Source organism: Vidua chalybeata, chromosome 14 (assembly GCF_026979565.1).
Source record: "Vidua chalybeata isolate OUT-0048 chromosome 14, bVidCha1 merged haplotype, whole genome shotgun sequence".
Classification (NCBI taxonomy): domain Eukaryota; kingdom Metazoa; phylum Chordata; class Aves; order Passeriformes; family Viduidae; genus Vidua; species Vidua chalybeata.
Genome location: NC_071543.1, coordinates 12,143,284 through 12,162,500, shown reverse-complemented (window position 1 = coordinate 12,162,500; position 19,217 = coordinate 12,143,284). Strand labels below are relative to the sequence as shown.

General features: G+C 40.8%; 1 long non-coding RNA gene across 5 annotated transcripts; it reads right to left on the bottom strand.

Annotated features, from left to right (window-relative positions):
• Window positions 1-3,867: 3,867 nt before the first annotated feature.
• On the bottom strand, window positions 3,868-19,187 carry LOC128795423 (uncharacterized). Of its 5 annotated transcripts, none has more exons than XR_008433530.1 (7): window positions 18,952-19,187; window positions 15,450-15,496; window positions 15,239-15,293; window positions 13,209-13,319; window positions 12,316-12,371; window positions 4,454-4,657; window positions 3,868-3,986 (listed from the first exon to the last, which is right to left on the bottom strand). It is a non-coding gene; the product is annotated as an uncharacterized LOC128795423 (long non-coding RNA). The 5 variants fall into 5 exon arrangements; XR_008433531.1 differs by having other exon boundaries at window positions 13,260-13,319; XR_008433532.1 differs by lacking the exon at window positions 12,316-12,371 and having other exon boundaries at window positions 13,260-13,319.
• Window positions 19,188-19,217: the final 30 nt, after the last annotated feature.

The window sequence follows — 19,217 nt, the reverse complement described above, 5'->3', positions numbered from 1 at the left end:
AGGTCCTGGAAGGGATGTAGCAGCAAGGGCTCTGCTCTGTTGAGGCACATCAGCTGTCAGGACTGAGGAGCACACCTCTATACACAGCTTTTTTGAACAATCACTCAAAATCTTTAATCCTGTACTACTCCTATTGATAAATCAAACAGGTGCAAGGTCTTGAGTTGCTCTGCACTACAAAATGCTGTGCAAGGATAATCTCAGGTTAGATTTGCAGCTTAGTAGTTCTCCCAGTTCCCATATAGGAGGAAAAAGAAAGATGAGATTGCCCTCTTGAGCCACGTGTCTGCATTCCAGGCATATCCCAGCCTCCCACAGGCTCCCTGAGAGCTGTGGGTGAGCAAGAAGATGGGAGTTGAGCAGCAGTGAGTCTGTGTCAGACTCAGGATGGATGTTTGCAGTTTCCAGTTCACTGTTGTGTCTGGCAAGCTACATGGTCTCTGATTTAAAATTTATAAGAATGTACTATGAGCCATGAGACAGTGAAATGATGCCAGTAATTCCATCAATCTCACCTGCTTTTATAATATAATTTAAAAATGAAAACTTTTCTGACTAGAAATTCTAAGAATTATTTTCTTTGGAATCATTATGAAAAGCTGACCTTTTTTTTAATTTACTACAATTATTTTCTTTCTGATACATTTTGCTTCTAAATGATCAAGATAAAGATAATTTACTTTACTAGATCAAGGCATTTCATGACTTTTTCAGTAGTGTTAAACCCAAGATTTTTAATTCTATTGGACTAAAAGAAAGATCAACATTGAATTCTTTGAAGTCAAAACAAAATATTTCTGTAGAGAACAGATACAAACTTAATGTTGCCAAAAACCCTTGCACAACACTACCAAGTTACTGGTCTTTTGGAGAATTGCTCTGTGGGTGAATTTTCAGCTAGATCTAACAGCATTTGAAAGAATGAGACTGGTGGGGTTTTTCCATCATTCCTAAGACTCTGTGGCAAATAATTTTTATAGGAACTTAGAGGCATCTAATGAGAAGTGCCACAGCTTTTCATAGCAATATGGTAGAAACAAACATAAAGTTATGAAACAAATAGAACACTCTGAGTATTTAATTTGGCAACTGCCAATTATTTTTAGAGTTGTTTCTGACTTCATCCTTGAAAACTGCTGTGGGCATGGCATTACTGAGAGCTGTCTGTGCCCCTTTCTGGAAGGGCAGATGATTGGTTTCTCCTCTGCAACTGCCTTGGATCCAGTCATGTGCCTGTAGGGCAAGGGAGATTGTTTTGGTATTCCCCGTGGGAAATGCTCAGACTGTCTTTTCCTAGAGGTGATGAAATCCTGATCCTGCATCATCAGTTCTGTTTGCAGCTTTCTGATGTGTGCTTTTGTTTGCCTTTCTCTGGCCTTGAAATAATTTCCACTGAGTCAGGTCAGGTTATTACTACAGTGGGGAAATACAATTCTCAAGAGAATAAGTGGTTCTGACCTGGCAGTTATTTCCAGTCTTTTCCTTCTTTCTTTCCCAGAATCCTTCCCCTTGCTCACTTCCCAAACTTCACAATCTGTCTGTGATAGTCTGTGATAACCTTTAGAAGTATTTCCTTGCCAAAAGCCAAACCAAATTCTCCCTACCAGTTAATATCAATGCAGCACTGTAAATAGTCAGTAGTGAGACCTTCAGTATTGTTTAAGCTGCTTTCTGCTTAAAGCTGTGTACATGGCTTCATGCAAAATTCTTCATCAAATATGATTCTCTATCAGATTTCTAATCTAATTGACCAATTCTGAGGAAAGACATGGCATTTTGCCTAAGGCAGATTGAAATTCAGTCATAAGATCTGGGTTGCAGTTCAGAGCTCTGGTTCTGAATTTGTCTGGTGCCTCCACTTCTGAGCTTGACTTTGTTTCCTTGTTGTTGTTCAGGTAAACCAGCCTTTCCATAACATTTCATCTCTTTTGAGGATGAGGAAGCTTATAATGTTTCCTCTATGTGCAGTCCCAAGAGTTTTGAAGTCCTGACAGCCATCCTAATGAAATTATATATTTTTGGGAGTACTCTCAAGTTGAAAAGGGGGCATTGCATATAAGCAATCATAAATTCTGTTCTCAGTAAACTTTGGAACATTGATGGATTTTTTTTTTTTGCCTATTATTTCATTCTGAAAACTATACAGATGGTCTTTCAGATGATGTTCAAAGCACAGAAATACTGCTGTATTAATAATGAGTACAGAATGTCTTCACAACATACAAATCATGACACCATCTTTACGTGAAGAACAAGTACTCAGTGGCAAAGTACACTTCAGTCTGAGAGCTGAAGTATGGGCAGAGGTTACTGTAATCAGCAACTAAAAGATCCATATGTAAGACTGAGGCAGAAGTGTGGATATTGCACCACAGGATGAAGGGTTTTTCATTAGTGTTTTGCACAATATGTAAGAGTTTTCACAAATTCTAAGTGCTTGCTTGAACAAATTGTTCATTGTCTAGCGTCAATGTCCGCTCCCATTTCCTACTTTAGATTCCTGTGACTTCAGCCAAAGTGAAATATCGTTCTGAAGTTTTACTAAATCTTTAGAATTTTCATCTGTCTTACATTTAATAAGTTTTACAAATATGAAGCAGTAACTTTGTATTAGGACAAAATATTACAATTGAAGTTACTAGGAGCAGATGGAGCCTTTATCCTTTAAGCTGGCCATGATGCACAAGGAGTTTTACCTGGCTAATTGGGCTGACCTCCATGTACTTTTTGTTATAGACAGGCACTTCTGTTTCAGAGGTTTCTATATTGTGGTGTTGACCTCAAAGATTGTCTCAGTCAGAATGCCTAGATCTTAAGAATCATATGGAATAAAATTTGGGAGGGTTATAATTAACAATGAAGGTAATGACTAAGATTGACATCAATGAAAGCTTCCTGATTAAGACTGCTGTAGCAGCTTATACAAGACATTTCTTTTTGTTTACACATTCTCTCAACAGTGTGTTTGTGTGATCTCATATGGTTTTTATAGTGCTTCAAACAAACTATCTTTGTATTGCCATTGCCATTTGAGTTCAAGTAAGGTTATCTCTCTTTTAGGCATGTACAGCACCAACAAAATCAATATCAGAAGCAGAAATAGAACTTAGAAAACCCAAACAAACTCCTGCAGCTGATACTGCTACATTTAGTAAGAGAAGATTGAGGTGCATGCTAACCTTGACCTGAATGCCAAGGTAATGGTGATGAAAGATGGTACAAGAATGGGTGCCCCTCCCAGAGGAGCTGACTGAACTCTGCCAGGCAGAGCAGAGTGCTGTGTGCTCCTGTGCTGAATCTCCAGAGAGCCCCTGTGCTCCTGTGCTGGATCTGCTCCTGCTGCCCACACTTCTTCAGCAGTACAAGCACAGAGGGGTTATGGTGGGCAGGAGCAGCACACGTGAAGAGCAGGATGAGGCAGCGTTGTCACAGGGAGGGAGCTACTGTAGGAGAGGGCCCTGTGTGTACAGTTCACCAGGAATTACGTGTTGGTTGCTTATGAAAGAATAAGTGAACTTTGTGTTGCTCTGGCAAGGGAAGTGCAGCTTGTCTGTATCAATGTGTGTGTATCAATATTGTGTATTGTATATCAACACCTAATGTTGTTTTGGGTTTGATTCTTCGGAAGATGATGATTCACATTCAATTCTTGCTTCTCTGTTAGTCATGGCCTTGAGGTCATTTTCCTTCTGGGGATCCCTGCCATGGCCACGAGCTCTGTCTGGTGTGAGCAGCATTTTGATACACGCTCACACTCTCTTTGCCACCGTGGTATGGTTCAGGTTTACAGGTCAGTGTTTAGGACAATGCAGAAACACATGCACGGAAAGTTTTTATCTATGCAAATAAAGGGAGAGAGGTGACTGCTTCATGGGCAAGATAACAGAGTGTTTAATACTGAATTTCCTCTAATGGGTGCCAACTCCTCAGCATTCACAGGCAGCAGCTGCTGGGCACTCACTGCCAAAGCAGCCAAATCCAGGCACCTGTAAATTGAAAAGCCCTGTGTTTTTGGTGTTTATTCCAAACCATGTGTCTTCCAAGATCCTTTGTGTTCAATATGATTTTAGACATGTTTTTTTTTAATACAGAGTCTCTTTCTAGCATCAGTAGTTAAGCTAATGTTGTTACTTACAAAAACAAATATGCTTTAATTGTGGTAAATCTGAGGGACAGATCAGGTCATGGCAAGGGCAGTAAGTGAAGGAGAGACCAAAACAAAGTGAAAAATTGTTGAACCCTGGTGCTGGCACTTATGGAAGAACATTGCATGTCTTTAAGGCCATGCTCTCTGGGAAGAGGAGGCTGCTGGAGGGAGTGTAAGCTGTAGGATAGAAATCCCTGTATTAAGCAATACAGGAGCTTCCTCCTATTTGAAGAGAAGGAAATTGCAATAAAGATATACCCAAGCAATAGGTGAAGTCCCACATTGCCTAAGTCAACAGAATCCTACCTTGTATGTGTGCGGTTTCCACAAATGCACAGGATTTTCTAGGCTGATGGAAAGTTAGGGGAATTTGATATTTCCTTATCTTCAATCTTCAGAAAATACCAATTAGCTCCTGTTTGAAAAAACAAAGTTGTTCTTTCTAGCAGCTCTTTCAGCATGTTCCTGTTGTCTCTGGACATTTAACTTCAGGCAGTAGCAGAGAGACAGCTATAGAAAAATAATCAAGTTGTTAATGATGCTCATAATGTTGTCAAAATTTTATTGATTTGTGAGATTGTCTGCCTAGATTCTTCTGAGCAGAATCCAAAATTAAAATTTTGAGTCTTGCTTTCAGACTTGGAATGCTGATATGAGCTTCCAGTTACATAAAGGTGAATCTAAATCTCACCAGTGTAATCTCTTTTGACCCAAATTTATCCATGAGCTTTTTGCTCATTTTTGAAGAAAAGTTCAGCAAACAGTGAATACAACTGAGCTACAGAGAGCTAGCAGCAAGTTTGTACTGGAGTGCTAAATACGCACAAAATGAGCTGTGAGGGACGTATACACTTCCACATTTATTTCTACCTTATCCTTGCCCTGGTGAGGTTGTATCCCTGAACAGATGAAATAATGACCCTCTGCAGTGATTGTAGTTGTTGTTATGACACTGTTCTTTATTGCAGAAAGATGCCCCATGACATCATGCTCAGTATATAAAGTGGGGGAAAGGAAGAGGAAGGGGATGACGTTTGGAGTGATGGCGTTTGTCTTCCCAGGTCATGGTTCTGTGTGTTGCAGCCCTGCTGTCATGGATGTGGCTGAACTCCTGCCTGCCCATGGGAAACAGTGAATTAATTTCTTGTTTTGCTTTGCTTGTGTGCATGGCTTTTGCTTTCCCTATTAAACTGTCTTTTTTTCAACCCCTGATTTTCCTACCTTTTATCCATCCAATTCTCTCCCCCATCCTGCTGGTGAGGGAGTGACTTGAGTGGCTTGTGGTACTTGGCTGCTGGCTGGAGTTAAACCACAACACACCCAGAGCTACAGGAGAGGCTTAAGTAGACAAAACTGAAGAACCAAGAGCTGTCTCTTGTGCCAAGGATGGGGAGAGAGCCAGCCCCTGATCTCCACTTGTGATTTTACTGGAAGTGGGAATTGCAATAAATCCCTGCAGTTTGCAGCACAACACATTCCTCCTGATTGACCCCCAGTGCTTCCTCTCCTTGTGGTGTCAGACTAAATCTTGTTTTCAGCTTTTTGTTTCAAAGGCTAGGCCAGCCCCATGCTGTTAATGTGTTTCACAACTGACCTGGTCCCCAGACCTTTGTGAGGTGAAAATGTTACCTACTTTCTTGAACTTTTCACTGTTTGGCCTGTACTCAGTGACTGCTGCAGGTGGAATATGCACTAATCCATTTATGCCTCTTCCTGCTCCCAAGTCTGAGGGAGGAGAGGGTTTGATAAAGGCTTTCAGTAAATTCCTTTTGGGTAAAACACAGAAGGGAGGGTTATCTTGAGTCATCTTTGTGTTTAAACTCCAGCCCCTTCTATGTAAATAAATTACCTTCCTCAATGCCAGACCAAGTAATTTTAAGGAAAGTTTAAAAAAATAAACCGCACAGCTTTGAAACAAACCGGCCAGAAAACAGAAACAGAGCCTGACAATTGACAGTATCTGGGAGTTGCCTCTTTACACAGCTCCATGACAGCTATTGAATCCTCCCACATTTACACCTAGCAGGGCTTCACACATGTGTGTGTTTCTGGGACTCTGTGGGCAAAGAGGGGTTGCTGCATTTAGGACCACACCTGCCTGTTGGTGGTCCCTCTTGTTACCTGGAATGGTGAGCACGACAAAACAGACCTTGTGGCATCTTGAAACGGACAATTCTGACTAGGCATCCCTGCTCCTCTGGCCTTTCTGAGTATTTTAACTCATGAGAACTGTACTGGGGGCTTGGGTTGAGGCAAACTGGACATGTCAGCCATGTCCTGTGGTGCATCAACCCCAGCATCAGCAGCCATTTGAGGGAGGGGATTGTCCTGCTCTGCTCTGTGCTGGTGCAGCCCCATCCTGAGTCCCATGTGTAGTTTTGATGCTTCTTTGTAAGAACATCAAATTATAGCGCATGTTCAAAGGAGGGCAACCAAGATGGTGAAAAGCCTCAAGGGCAAGACTTGGAGGAGTGTCTGAGGTCATTTGGTTTGTTCAGCTTGGAGAAGAGAAAGCTGAGTGACCTCACCACAGTCTGCAGGTTCTTCAGGGAGGGCACTGGAGGGGGGGCTGCTGATCTCCTCTCTCTGGTCACCAGCAAAGTATGAGGAAATGGGATGAAGCTGTGTCAGGGGAAGTTCTGATTAGACACTAGGAGAAGGTTCTTCACTGGGAGAGTGGTTGGTCGCTGTTACAGGCTCCACAGTGGGATGTGGTAATGGCACCAAGCCTGTCAGAGTTCAAGGAGTGTCTGGAGAACATTTTTGGTCATTTGGGACAGCTTTAGATAGTCCTGTGAAGAGCAGGGAGTTGGACTCCATCTTTATGGGTCCCTTCCACCTTGAGATATTCTATAATTCCATGGTTCCTTTAGCTCAACATGGACTTGCAACACAGGAGGCTTTTAAGTTTTCCTCTGTTCAGGACTTGCTGACAGAGTCAGAGTTTGGAGGAAGAAGGAAAAGACATTGCAACCTACAAGATTTGGCTTAGCTTGGCAGGAGGTTACTGCAATATTTAAAGCAATTAACATATCTTCATAGGGTCCATTTAGCAGGCTTTGTGAAAATAGATATAATTAACCTAAGCTAATCTGGAAACTTCCATGGAAATCTACTGTGTCCCATTTGGGAAATAAAGGAATTTTATGTGGGCTTTTGGAATCCAGTTTTCTACCTGGTCTACGATTACTCTATTTGCTCATACAGAAGTCCTGTGATCAGAATATACGGCAAATAAAAAAGAAAATGGCTGTTACGTCTGTTAGGCATCCACCTTACAGACAATGGTGTAGTTTAACAAAGAATTAGAACAAGCCTGATGTTTCTTTCATGGTCTAAATAGTCTAATCCAGAGAAAATATAGTAGGCACAGAAACATTAAATTATTTGAGTTTTTCAAAACAGAATCTAAGGAATAGAATTCAGTGGAAGAAAATAAAATGCTAATAGAAGGAAATTAATGATAATTTCTCATTTTGCTATCCAACTTCTATCTTACCTCTATAAACAAGAGGGAAAAGTTTATCTAAAAAGGAAGTTTTCTTCACTGAGACTCTACCTCTGATGGTTTCCAAGTGTTTTGTCATAAAAATAGCTGAAGGGGGACAGGAAGAATAAAATACATAGAAAGGTGTTTTGCTGTGGATTGCTCCACATAATTTTTAGGCTGTACTGGCATTTTATCTAGATGCTGACTTTGCCCAATAGACACAACTAAACTGGTGTACATGGGAGTTTGTTCCAGTACTCAAATGTTGCTATTGAACAAACAGCTTTATTCTCAATAAATTGTCAGTTCTTGGCTCTGAATTTGCCCCTCAGCAGAGCCAAGAGCCATTGTTCCCAGTGCTGAGGTGCTGCCCGTGTGCAGGTTCTGCCTTGGCAGAGAACACATTCATCAGGCTCCATTGCAAGGTGATTCAAACTGCCTGTCCAAGGAGGTCCCAGATCATTGCTGGGGTTTGAAAACTTGGCCAGGGAGAAGGAGGAGGAGACTGGCCCTCAGTCATCAGCAAAACCAGCCCTGTGGGTTTCAGTCCTCTTAACACATCTTGGTTTCTTCAGCAACTGTAAACACAAGTGAGCCTCCTAAAGAAAACAATTGTCATGGAGCTTCTGGAAGAGGAAGAAGTAGGTATTTTTAGAAAGAGCTTGGAGGTCGTCTGAGTGTCTTTGACCAATGTGGCCAACACAGGCTCCAAGGCTCATCTCAGCTTTGCTTGTACACAGGCTAAGCTCAGCATCTCAGCAGAGGGGTGAGGAATGGAGATAGTGATAGTAAACAAACAAGTTGTGCTTGATGTCCTTCTTCCACAATCAAGCTTGAACTTTGTCTCTTTCTCACCATCCTGCTGTGAAATTGGAATTTCTGTTGTGATTGCATGTGGCTTAGGTTTTGTGTATGTTGGTTAAAGTGTGTCTGGCTTATATATCAGTTGGTCCAGACTGGGAAAAACAAGAACAGATGCAAAGGCATTTCTCAAAGAGAAGAGGAAATAGTCAACAGACACCTCCCCCACACTTTTTCTAGTTCATTTGCAAATTCTTCTTCATTCACTACCCAAAAATAAGTGTGGCCAAAAATGTAGAGCCTAGCAGGTTTCAGTAATGGTGAGAAATCAGGTATTGTGACCAGATAAAAAGAGACTTAGAAATACATTTCAATCCAATGAGGTAGATACAGCCAATTGACTCAGAGAGAGAGTTGCAGAAAGACAACTGAAGGGTTTGGATGACACAGTGTTATTATTTCATTATTGTAAGGTTTCATAGCGTCATCACAACATTTGAGTATGTGATGAATCTACCATATTGTTTAAGCATGGGATACACAACAGTGACTCTGGAGCAATAGCAGCTGTGATTTCTTGTTCTAATGCCTGCTCTCTAATCTTTGGAGTCCCATGTCATCTCAAATGTCATCTCAGCAGAAGAGCTGAGGGAGGGGAAATGCTTCAGGTCTTTACCGGGTTTGTTTTTTTTTTTCCTCAGAAGAAAAATTTCTTCTCTTTTGCTGGCATTATTCAGGCAAGAATTTCTGTTTCATGGGCCATGAGGAGATGACCTGTGTACTGCTTTCTGCCTGCTGAGCCTGTGAGGTGCCACAATGTATCCAAACTGCATCTCTGGGCTTCAGAAACATTAGTGACTTTTTTCTGCCTTTTCCTGCTGAATTGTTTCTCTATGACTATCAAAGCTGTGTTTTAATTTTTTTCTATAACTTTAAATGATTTTAAGATGTTAGAAGCTTTTAATTGTTCTATTTCACTATTTTTTTCTTTCCCTCATCTGCAATAGGCTTTTGCTTTGGCATGGATTTTTTAAGTATGGAAGTTTTTTCTCAATTTCTCTCTTTCAGGAATCTCATTTCCACTACTACAGGTTCAGTAAAACAGATCTCATGACTTTTAGCAGAAATAATTGCTGTGACAATATTAAAACAGGCTACCTCTGATTGCTTCTGCTTACTCTAAGATGAGGATAAGCTGTTTCTCCTGGCTGTCTTCTGAAGGTAAAAATAGTTTCAGTGTAAAGCAAAACCTGACTGCTTGCTTCAGTCTAGATTTCCATCCTCTTTGCCTAATTTTATATAAAAAAGGCAAAAACCTGTTCACCTGATAGGCAGGAGTTTGGACTACAGGTACTTTCCTGCCTGAGTTGTTCTGTTTCTGAGCCTGTTGTCATATAAAGGCTCAGGTTAAGTTGAAAGAAAAAAATGAAGGCAATGACAACAAAATTTAAAAGATATTTTGCAAATAAAAGTTTAAAAACTGTGTTGCAGTATTTTTCCCTTTTAATTTTTTTTTCAATGCCTGAGCTTTTTGTTGAATTTGAGATGAGTTAGTTCTTTAGAAAATCAGTTCTATTCAGTTTACCATTTAAAAAAATATCTCACCTCCAGTGACTTCCTCCTAAATACTTTTCTCTTTATAAAACAGACTATTATGATCTAATCTTCTGCAAATATAGTTGTTTGTTTTGTTTCCAGTGGGGAACTACCTTCAAACAGTAACCAAAGAAACACCTTAATAAATAAATGTATTAAACTGATAAAAGACTTTAGACCTACTAGTTCTACTTTATCACCTTGCTAGGATCAACAGCTTTTCAAATGGCTGGAGAATGTTTGGGTTCTCATGTAAACAGGATGCTTGGGTTGTCTTCAAAGTTTGCATCCTTGGCCTCCCTGCTCTTTGTCCCTGCCTGTGGTTACCCGTGTTCCAAGGAGCTTAATCCAGACTGGAAGATGTGCAGAGAAGGGATGTCAGAATAACCAGAGGAACTGAGATGTGACTAGAGGAATTTGGTTTATTTACCTTAGAAATGCCAGAGTGAGAAGAGATATGACAGTAGAAAAGGGCAAAAGGAAAGGCAGAATGAAAGGGGAGAAGGGGGGAAAAGCAAAGGAGGAAAAGGAAGTGAATTAAGCACCAGTGCAGTTGTGAAAGGTACATTTTGTCTTCAGAGGCATCAGATTGTGGAAATGCTGTATCTGGAGTAGCAGGTGGAAAATCTTAACAGGTTAAATTGAGGTTTGATCATTTTGAGAGGAATGAAATGATGCTACTGTCCACAGGATATTGGACTGTACAACCTAGATCTGCCTGTCTCCTAACTCCTGCTTGGTGCCTTCTGGCACCACAGTGACCCTTCCTACTAAAGAAGACAACTAGGATGAACCCTTGCAGATGATCCATTCTAACAATTTTTTATAGAAACATTTCCTTCCTTTTTCCTGACCCTGTAATAGGAATGCTTGATACCTTCTGCTGGTAAAGAAGATCCAGGTTCCAAGTTGGCAAATATCCTTTCTATTTTGGAGCAAAGCTAGCAAGTTAGCCATTTGCAGTCTGTTTTATCATTTGTGACCTTAGTGTGCCTGTGAATCTCCTGACCTTGCTCAGAGTGCTATGTGGTGATTGTGCTCTTGTGTTTGCAATCATTATCTTTCAAAACGAAAGGCCTAAAACAAGTGTCCATGTCATTAAATATTGTGCTTGAAATATTCAGACTAGTAGAGATGTTATCTGGCCTTGATTTAGGCAAATAAGGAAGGACCTGACCTCAATCTTTATATAAACAGCCAGCAGCATAGCAGTAAATCTGTTTGCCAGCGTGGCAGATGGAACTCTTCTCTAGGTTTCAGTTTCCTCTCCACCATCCACATCCACTTCATCAGCCAATGCATGTCCATGGAGAAAGAATATTCATTGTCAAGTGAACCCTGGAAAGCCTTAGGAAACAGTCAAGATAAATGTACCAGGATTTCTGATTGAACTCGTATCACCAGTAGTCTTTTAGTCTTTGATGAGAAAATGTTTCTTTTACAGGACCATCAACCTCCTTGTAATCTTGTTGAGGTTGAAAAAAAAAATCTATTTATTTAGTGTTTCAGGTATATACACCCAGGGTAAATCCCAAGTGCATGAAATTTGAATACAAAGGAAAAAACATGATTGTCTTCTTAGTTAAGCAGGGGAGTAAACACAGCTCTCTTGTCTGGCTTTACTTTCTACCACAATGTTTCCTCCCCTGCTTCAACACTCACTTACCTAGGAAGGACACTAAAAGGAAGGACACTAAAAGGAAGGACACAAAGCTGTGTCATTTAGCCTGTAAAGCCACACTGTATATGGACAAAAGCCAAGACATGGGGAGCATTGAACATTAGAAGAAGAGAACAGTCAGTATTAAGCCCTTACTGGAAGGACTTGTGTCCATGTGTGGTCCCTTTTACTACCAGTGCCTAGCTTAGTATCAGTGTCATCTTAATGCTGCAGACAGACCTGGGACCATTTCTCAGTGTCCCAGAAAGAAGGCAACCATGATTTATACCCTAGGAAGATTCAAATTCAGTCAAATTTTGTTCTGTTTCTGTGCATATGCATCAGAATAGAGGTGACCAAGTTACATGCTGAACAATTCCTCTTAAATGGAGCTATATTCCAACACCAACATTCACTTTCCAGGGAGCAAATAAAAAAATAACAACAGCAAAGGATCCCCTAATTTCAGTGAAAGCAAATTTTCATGTAACTAACAAAGCCCTGCCTCACAGGAGTGTTTCATAACCACAGAAACTTGTATAAGCAAGGTTGGCATTTCTTCCACAAACTGGACAATAGCTGGCACTACAAGCACTACTGGAAACAATGCTGTAAATTTACCTTTTGGTTAATATCTACCACCAGAATGTCCTAAATGAAATGCTACCTTGAAACATCTGTAGAAGGAAGTGATATGTGCTTAGTTAATGAAATTCTGCAAAGTGATGATCAATAAACATAGAATCTTGTTTTTTGGACATAATTTTTAAATGAAAATTAGCTCTCAAAAATTACTCTTTCAAATTTTCTCCATACTGCAACAGCTCTAGAGTGATTGTACTACGCCTTGAATTATCAGCTCAGAAGTGCATGGGATTGGGTGGAATAATGGAGGGAAGTTTCCTGGCACTTTTTCCAGGTGCTGCACTGTGCAACTGGGAAAATTATCATGTTACATGATGTCAGTAGGACAGGATCTGCTTTGACTAAATCATCTAATCACATTACTTGATTAAATTCTTTAATCAAGGCGGGTCTTCCCTACTCAGTAGCCTGAAAATATGATGTGCTTTAACTGCATGCCTCAGGCTGCTAAAACAGGGCAAATACTCTTATGTGAGATTTATGGCTGCAAAGCCTGTATCTGGATATGCAAACAATCACAATCTCTGTGCACATTTCTTGGGTTTGAAGTAGCCGTTCTGCGTAAACTCTGGGGCTTGCTACTATTTTTAACTTCTTATTGGGTACCACAACTCAGCAATAAATCTGTAAGGCATTTTTGTTTTTACATGGTCCTAAAAGCAGTTCCATGTGCTCTGTGCTGTGTGGAACAGTCCTGGAGATTTCCCATCACAGACAGAAAATCTGGTTCTCTCCTTCGGCTTTTGCAACTCTTCATAAAAAACCAAAACCAAACCAACAGAGAGAAGGTGAGCCTTTGGGGATAAGAAACAAAACCATTGTACAGCCATCACACCCAGACTGTCACCATAAAGCAAAGCATTTCTTACAGCTAGTCCCCTGCAGATCAGTATTTGCTGTCCATCACAGTTTATTGGTACCTTTCCAGGGACGGCCCAATCCACTGTTTTAGTAGTGTCTCTGACTTGTCCTGGTGTTCCCTGCCAAGTGCATAAACACAGGTCCTTGTGTCTTGCTTCATCTCACGGGAAGGACGTCAGTGCACTTCCTTACTTTGCCTTCCTGCACTCCTGTTCAAACTTTACTCCCTTGTTTGCCAGTCAAGGAGAAGTTTGTAATGAGGAGTGTAGGAGATTATAGGATTGCCAGACCAAGATTATGCAAAGAAACTCATGACTGTATAAAAGTTTGCAAAGCTTCACAATCCAGAGGTGTCCAGATGACTGCCAAATGTTGCTATACCAGATATCAGCCTTTATATAATTGCCCCAGCTTTAAGGGAAAAAACAAAAAAAAAAAATTGCCTTCATAATACTTTTTTTTCACTTGAATGTTAAAACCAGCCACAGAAAATGCAGGTCTTTCTACAACAAAAACATAACAGTGTAAAACTTCACACATTAGAGTACTTTTTTTTTTATCCTCTGGAGTAAAACATTTGTAGGAGTGGGCACCCTTAGCACTACAGAGCAGCTGTAACCTAGTGGAAGCAGGTTGTTGTCATTGGTTATACTAATAATTTCAGCAATTCACCTTTCAGAGGTACGGCTGCACTGAGACCTCACATCAGGACAGTACTCAGTCCCTTACCTTTCTATACTGAGACTCCTTGAAGTCTGATAGAGACTTCAGCCCTTCCCTCAAATAAATTAAAGTGGCAATTATGTGGAACACGAATCCAAATCTGTAATCCTAGAAGCTTCATGCTGAGATGCTGCCTAACACATTTAAAATCTGTGGGCCCTGAGTTTAGGCATAGGAAGTCAGGCAAAGTCCAGAAAATCCTCAGTGCTGGGAGTTCTGAGAGGCTTGGTTAAAATCAGTGTTTCATTAGAAAATGGCTTCTCTTTGGCTGCTGGGTCAGGTGAGAGTGTGCTGGAGGATCCACCCCAGAGCAGGTGTTGCCACTGCTGCCTTGCTAATGGCAGGGCCATGGGAGTTGCCTTCACATCCCTTCCACCCAGCCATTCTCTGGGCTTTTTGGGTCAGATATGGCTGTTCCTGATGCTGCAGGAGACAAGGATGGTCTGGGCTGTGAGGATGCCTGTTCAGGAGAGCCTGAGCCAGAGGGAGAGAGCCTGAGGGCCTGGAAAGGAATGTCAGGGGAGTGACCAGATTTGTGGCAACCAGGGTGAGTGTTGTGGGTGGTAAAATAACTTATGGTGTTTCCTGTTAAAGCTTTTCTTCCCAGTCAGTTATGATTACTTTGGGGTGGTCAGCTTTCTTCCCTGCTTAAGGGGAATAGAAATGCACTCCCTGATTTTAGAGGGGAGGAGATCCTGTGGTGAAGCTAAAGAAATGACAGGGTCTAATGCTTGTGACCACTGCAGTTCACATGCTCTCTGCAAAACTTGTGCTATGTTAAATACCTGAGCCCTACCTCTGCTACCACCCTTGAAACAAGGTAAAAAGACCAGTTTCTTTTAGAAAGGATTTCTAGGTCTAATGATGAAAAGACTTGTATGAGATCCAGATAGCAGAAAGAATAATATTAATACCTCTAGTATTTCAAGTCTTTTAAATGCCTTTTTTTTTTTTCAAACTGTGAAAATGCTCAGCTAAGTAATTGTTCTAGTGTCCCTGCAAATTTTGCTTTTTCATTTTGGACTCAGAATCTTGTTATTGCAGCAAGTGACTTTATGGCATTACTACTTGACATGAGGTTGGTTTTTCTTACGTTAGAAGCCCCAGTGACTTGGGTGAGCTCTTTCTGAGAGTAATTGCTAACCTGCAGGAACAGGTATCACACAGAGGAAAGTGTTGATGGAGGTATTTCCATTCCAAAGATATCAGGCAGGACTAACAGCCCGGCTTTTGTCCTTTTGTGAAGGAGGACAATCACAAAGATAATTCTCTTGGCTATCACATAGCAAGACTGCATGTCAATATGTAAAATTACCTCAAGGAAAGGACTGAGCTGAAAGGTCTTCTTTTTGCTGCGTGATAGCCAATACCTGTATTTCAAAGCCTTTCTGTTAGTCAAAAGCTTCTCAAGAATATGCATTTATGTTATCTTCTGTGAAAAGCTTTTTTTTTTTTTTTTTTTTTTTTTTTTAAGCAACTAGCAAGAAAGTATAGAACTGGGGGGCTGGGGAAGAAAAACTACCTACCAGCATCTCTTGGCAGTGCTGACCTCCAGAAATATTGGCACTTGGTGCTGGGGAAGGATTTAAAAATGAAACTGTTAATGATTGAGGAACTCTGTACAGCATATTTGAAAATTACTACTGTACTCACTCCTATGCTTTATTTTACTCAATTAAAAATGACTCCTTAGTTTCTACTGGCCCCACCTCTGAAATATTTCTTAATGGAAAAGTCATTATATTCTGACACCCTGATCATTAAGTTTTGCTAATTGCATGCTTCCAATTTTTCATTTTCCCAAACTTTATCTCTTCCTTTTTCTCCGTTGTATCTGTTGTGACGTCTTCTCTCATGCGATACCCGAGGTTTTGTGTTTACAGAGCGTTTCAGTTGCTCAAAGACAAGTTGAACGTGTTTGGAACCTGCCTCTAGGATGGTCAGGGAGGGGGCAGGTAGAGTGACACCTGCCTGATGCATCTTGGAAAGGTTTGGATGTTTGTTTGGCACAAAGTGCCAATGATTCATGGAAAACTGAGATGCTCTGTGCCAAAAAGCAGAAGCAGACCTGGGGGAATTAGGAACCCTGGGCTGCAAATGCTGCTATTCACTGTGCTTTGGTAACTCTAATGCAAGTCTGGATTTCAGCAGAGATTTTCATTTGGTTGTGTGATTTGAACAGCTTCGACCTTTATCAACATTTAGTCCTTTCTTGGTCGCCTTATTCCATATGGAGCTCTGTGTTTGAGAGCAACCTTTTTTTTTCCTGTATGGCAACTTAGTTAATAAAATTAACTAAAGTGGAGATTAATGTTCCATAGATACAGAACTGTCAATCTTGCCGAGTAATGAAAACACCTTGATTAATTTTGTGGATGGAGACCTGTGGCTTCCTCTTGAGTGGCTGGGACAACAAAATCTTCTAGGCTGAGTGTAGTAGAAGAGCAGTTCTGCAGAACCTTTCAGTTTTATTGGTATATTTTAATTTATTTCTGCCTTATAAGTTTTTTTCTACATGCATATGTAAAACTTCCCCATCACTAACTTGATTACTGCATATAATATTAATGATTTGCAGGTTGCAACCTGCTGAAAAGGCCTGAGGGCAAATTTGCTTTCCATACAGTTTCAAGTCTCCACCCATCCTATGAGCATGACTTCGAAGGCTTAAGCTTTTTGCATTTATGGCACTTTTGCAACTGTTCCATTGTAAGGGGATAAATGAGCGAGGTTTCAGCTGCTTCTTTTGAGTTATGGTAGCAGACTGTCCATAGAGGCAAGTAGGAGTGACCTTGCTGCATTTCTCACCTCTGAAATGGCATTAGAGATTAATCCAAAAGTCCTGAATTTGGAGGAAAATTGGATTAAGCACCTCATTGTGATTTTGCCAATACAGGTCTTTAATATGATTACATAATTCATAGTAGAATGAATTACTATTATGTTAGTGAACCAAACTTATCACACATTACTGAAAACTTTCAATGTTTTTCTGAATGAAATTATTTCAGGATTTCCATTTAATGAAAACAAATCTGCGGGTAGAGATCCATATTGGGTAGATGTGTGTGCCCTGGTGGCCTGTTGAGCAGCAGCAGTGAACAACATCCCAGTTACGGAGAAAAGCAAAAACCGATAAAGAAAAAAGATCCAGGAAGGATATATAATGTCAACTCCTTTTCCCATGAGCAAAACCTCATCACCCTGAAGGGATTGGCAGCGTTGGAAGGAAAAATTGCTTCCTACCTTTGTTGCACAAACAGTTGGATGAACCATTAGAACCAGGCAAGCCAGTATTGGCACGAGGCCTCTTCAGCAAGTAATTCCCACACTGTTTTGCTCTAAACCCTGTCTGCTTCCACAGGTACCTCTCTGAAGTCACAGATGGCCATTTCAGAAACCGTTGCCTTTGTAATTTGCCCTTGACAACACCATCTTCTCTCTCAATTCTGTCTTCTAAGCAGAAGGGCCACTTCTTGACATGCCCTCCTTGTAGATACACTTCCACCTTGCTTACAGCAGGCTCATAGTTAAATAAGACATTTCTCACCAGATGGAGAGTGCTGCCTTGCTTTCATGGGCTACTAGACCAATGACTGACTTTTTTTTTTTTTTTTTTAAGTTAGTGGTAAAGGTTTGGTCTAAGTTGCCTGTAGATCAGTTCAACACCAAGGAAATTGTCTCATTTTTAATCACTTTGTCTTTAAATCAAGGTAGATTTTTCTTAGGCAGAAAGCCGTAATTTAAATGTGAACTGTAGGGCTTGGTTCTGTTCAGCTGCAGAGGAGAAGATAATTCCTGCAGCTGCAGGAGCCAACATTCTAAGTTTTCTGCCTTGCTTCACCTGTCAGTTTATAGCAGTCCTGTCTGTCTGATCTTCTCTAAAGAGTGTAACACTGCCAGTTGAGTTCTGGATGAGAGTAAATTACATGCTGTTGATAGACAGTTAAATGATTTAGTCTTCCTAAGATCCTGAAAGCCAACATGGTTTTTTTTTTTTGTTGTTATTGGTTGGTTGGTCTGCGTGTGTTAGCCTGCCAGGATTTAGTGCCTTCTAAAGTGATTTGCAAAGTGGGTTTTCTGGTCTTTAGCTCATGCCAGTTGGGAAGGGGAGAGGTAAATGAGCCCCAGCTTTGTCTGCTGGATCAGTTTTGGATGTGTGTGTCAGGTGGCAATATTAGTAAGCACTGCTATCGCAGAAGATATAGGTTAAGAACAGAATTTACTCATCATATTCTTAAATAAGCACATCAAACACAATCTGCTGTATCACCAGAGCTGTTTGTGTTAGCTAAGGGCAATACCCAACATCTGATAATAGCACTGGTGCAACCAAATGGAAAACATGGGTATCTCACTGCTCCTAGGAAATGTCAGAATTGTTTGCTGTATTCTCAGCATGTTAAGATTATAATTAATTTATTTCTAAATTAATTTTTCTCCCCATTGGATTAACAGAAGATTCAGTAAATGGCATTGATAGTAATCCAGGGGTGCTTTCCAAACTAGAAAGATGACGTCAGTTAGGCTGTTGGTCAGGAGATGAGATATCTCATCTATGGCAGAGCCAAACTGGCTCTGGTTTGCTGGCTGATAATTCTGTATTCATAGCTGAGACATTCCAGGGGTGACTGGCTGGCATGGTGCTTAGTTGGTGGGTGGCTATCCCAGCTGTGAGGAACCAGCCTTCAGGGATCAACCTGATGGACTCAGTCCCTAGTGAATGCAAGTGGAGCTGCTGTGCTGTTCAGCTGCAGAGCTAACAGGAGAAATACAGCCCTGCTTCAGGCACGATCCTCTCTGGAGATACTAATTTCTCCACTGCTCACTGCAGACACCTGTAGAGGAATGTTTTCTTTAATTTTTATTTATCATTTTCTCCCAAAGCCTGTGTCCTGTCAGGACACTGCACCTGTACTTGCTTTTTGTTCCAAAGATAAGAGTATTCTTTCCAGTATCTAAAATATAACTCTCCTTGAGAGTCTGCTGCACAGAGTGATAAAATACAATCTTATTTTACCTTCTCACCTTTCAGATGTTGTCCCACACGGTCCTCAGTCCTGGTGTACCTCTTAGTTGTGGCTAGATTGAGACACACTGGGTAGCACTTTGCTAAACAACAAGTCCCACTAATTTGGACAGAAAATATATTTGTCAAGGTGTGGATCTGAAAGAGCCATGGAAAAGACCATTTACAAATAGGGGAGAGCAATTAAGCAACGAGACAATCTGTGTCTCCTTATGTCTGTACACAGAGTGTGCTTTGATCAGTGTCCTCATGTGTTACGGAATGC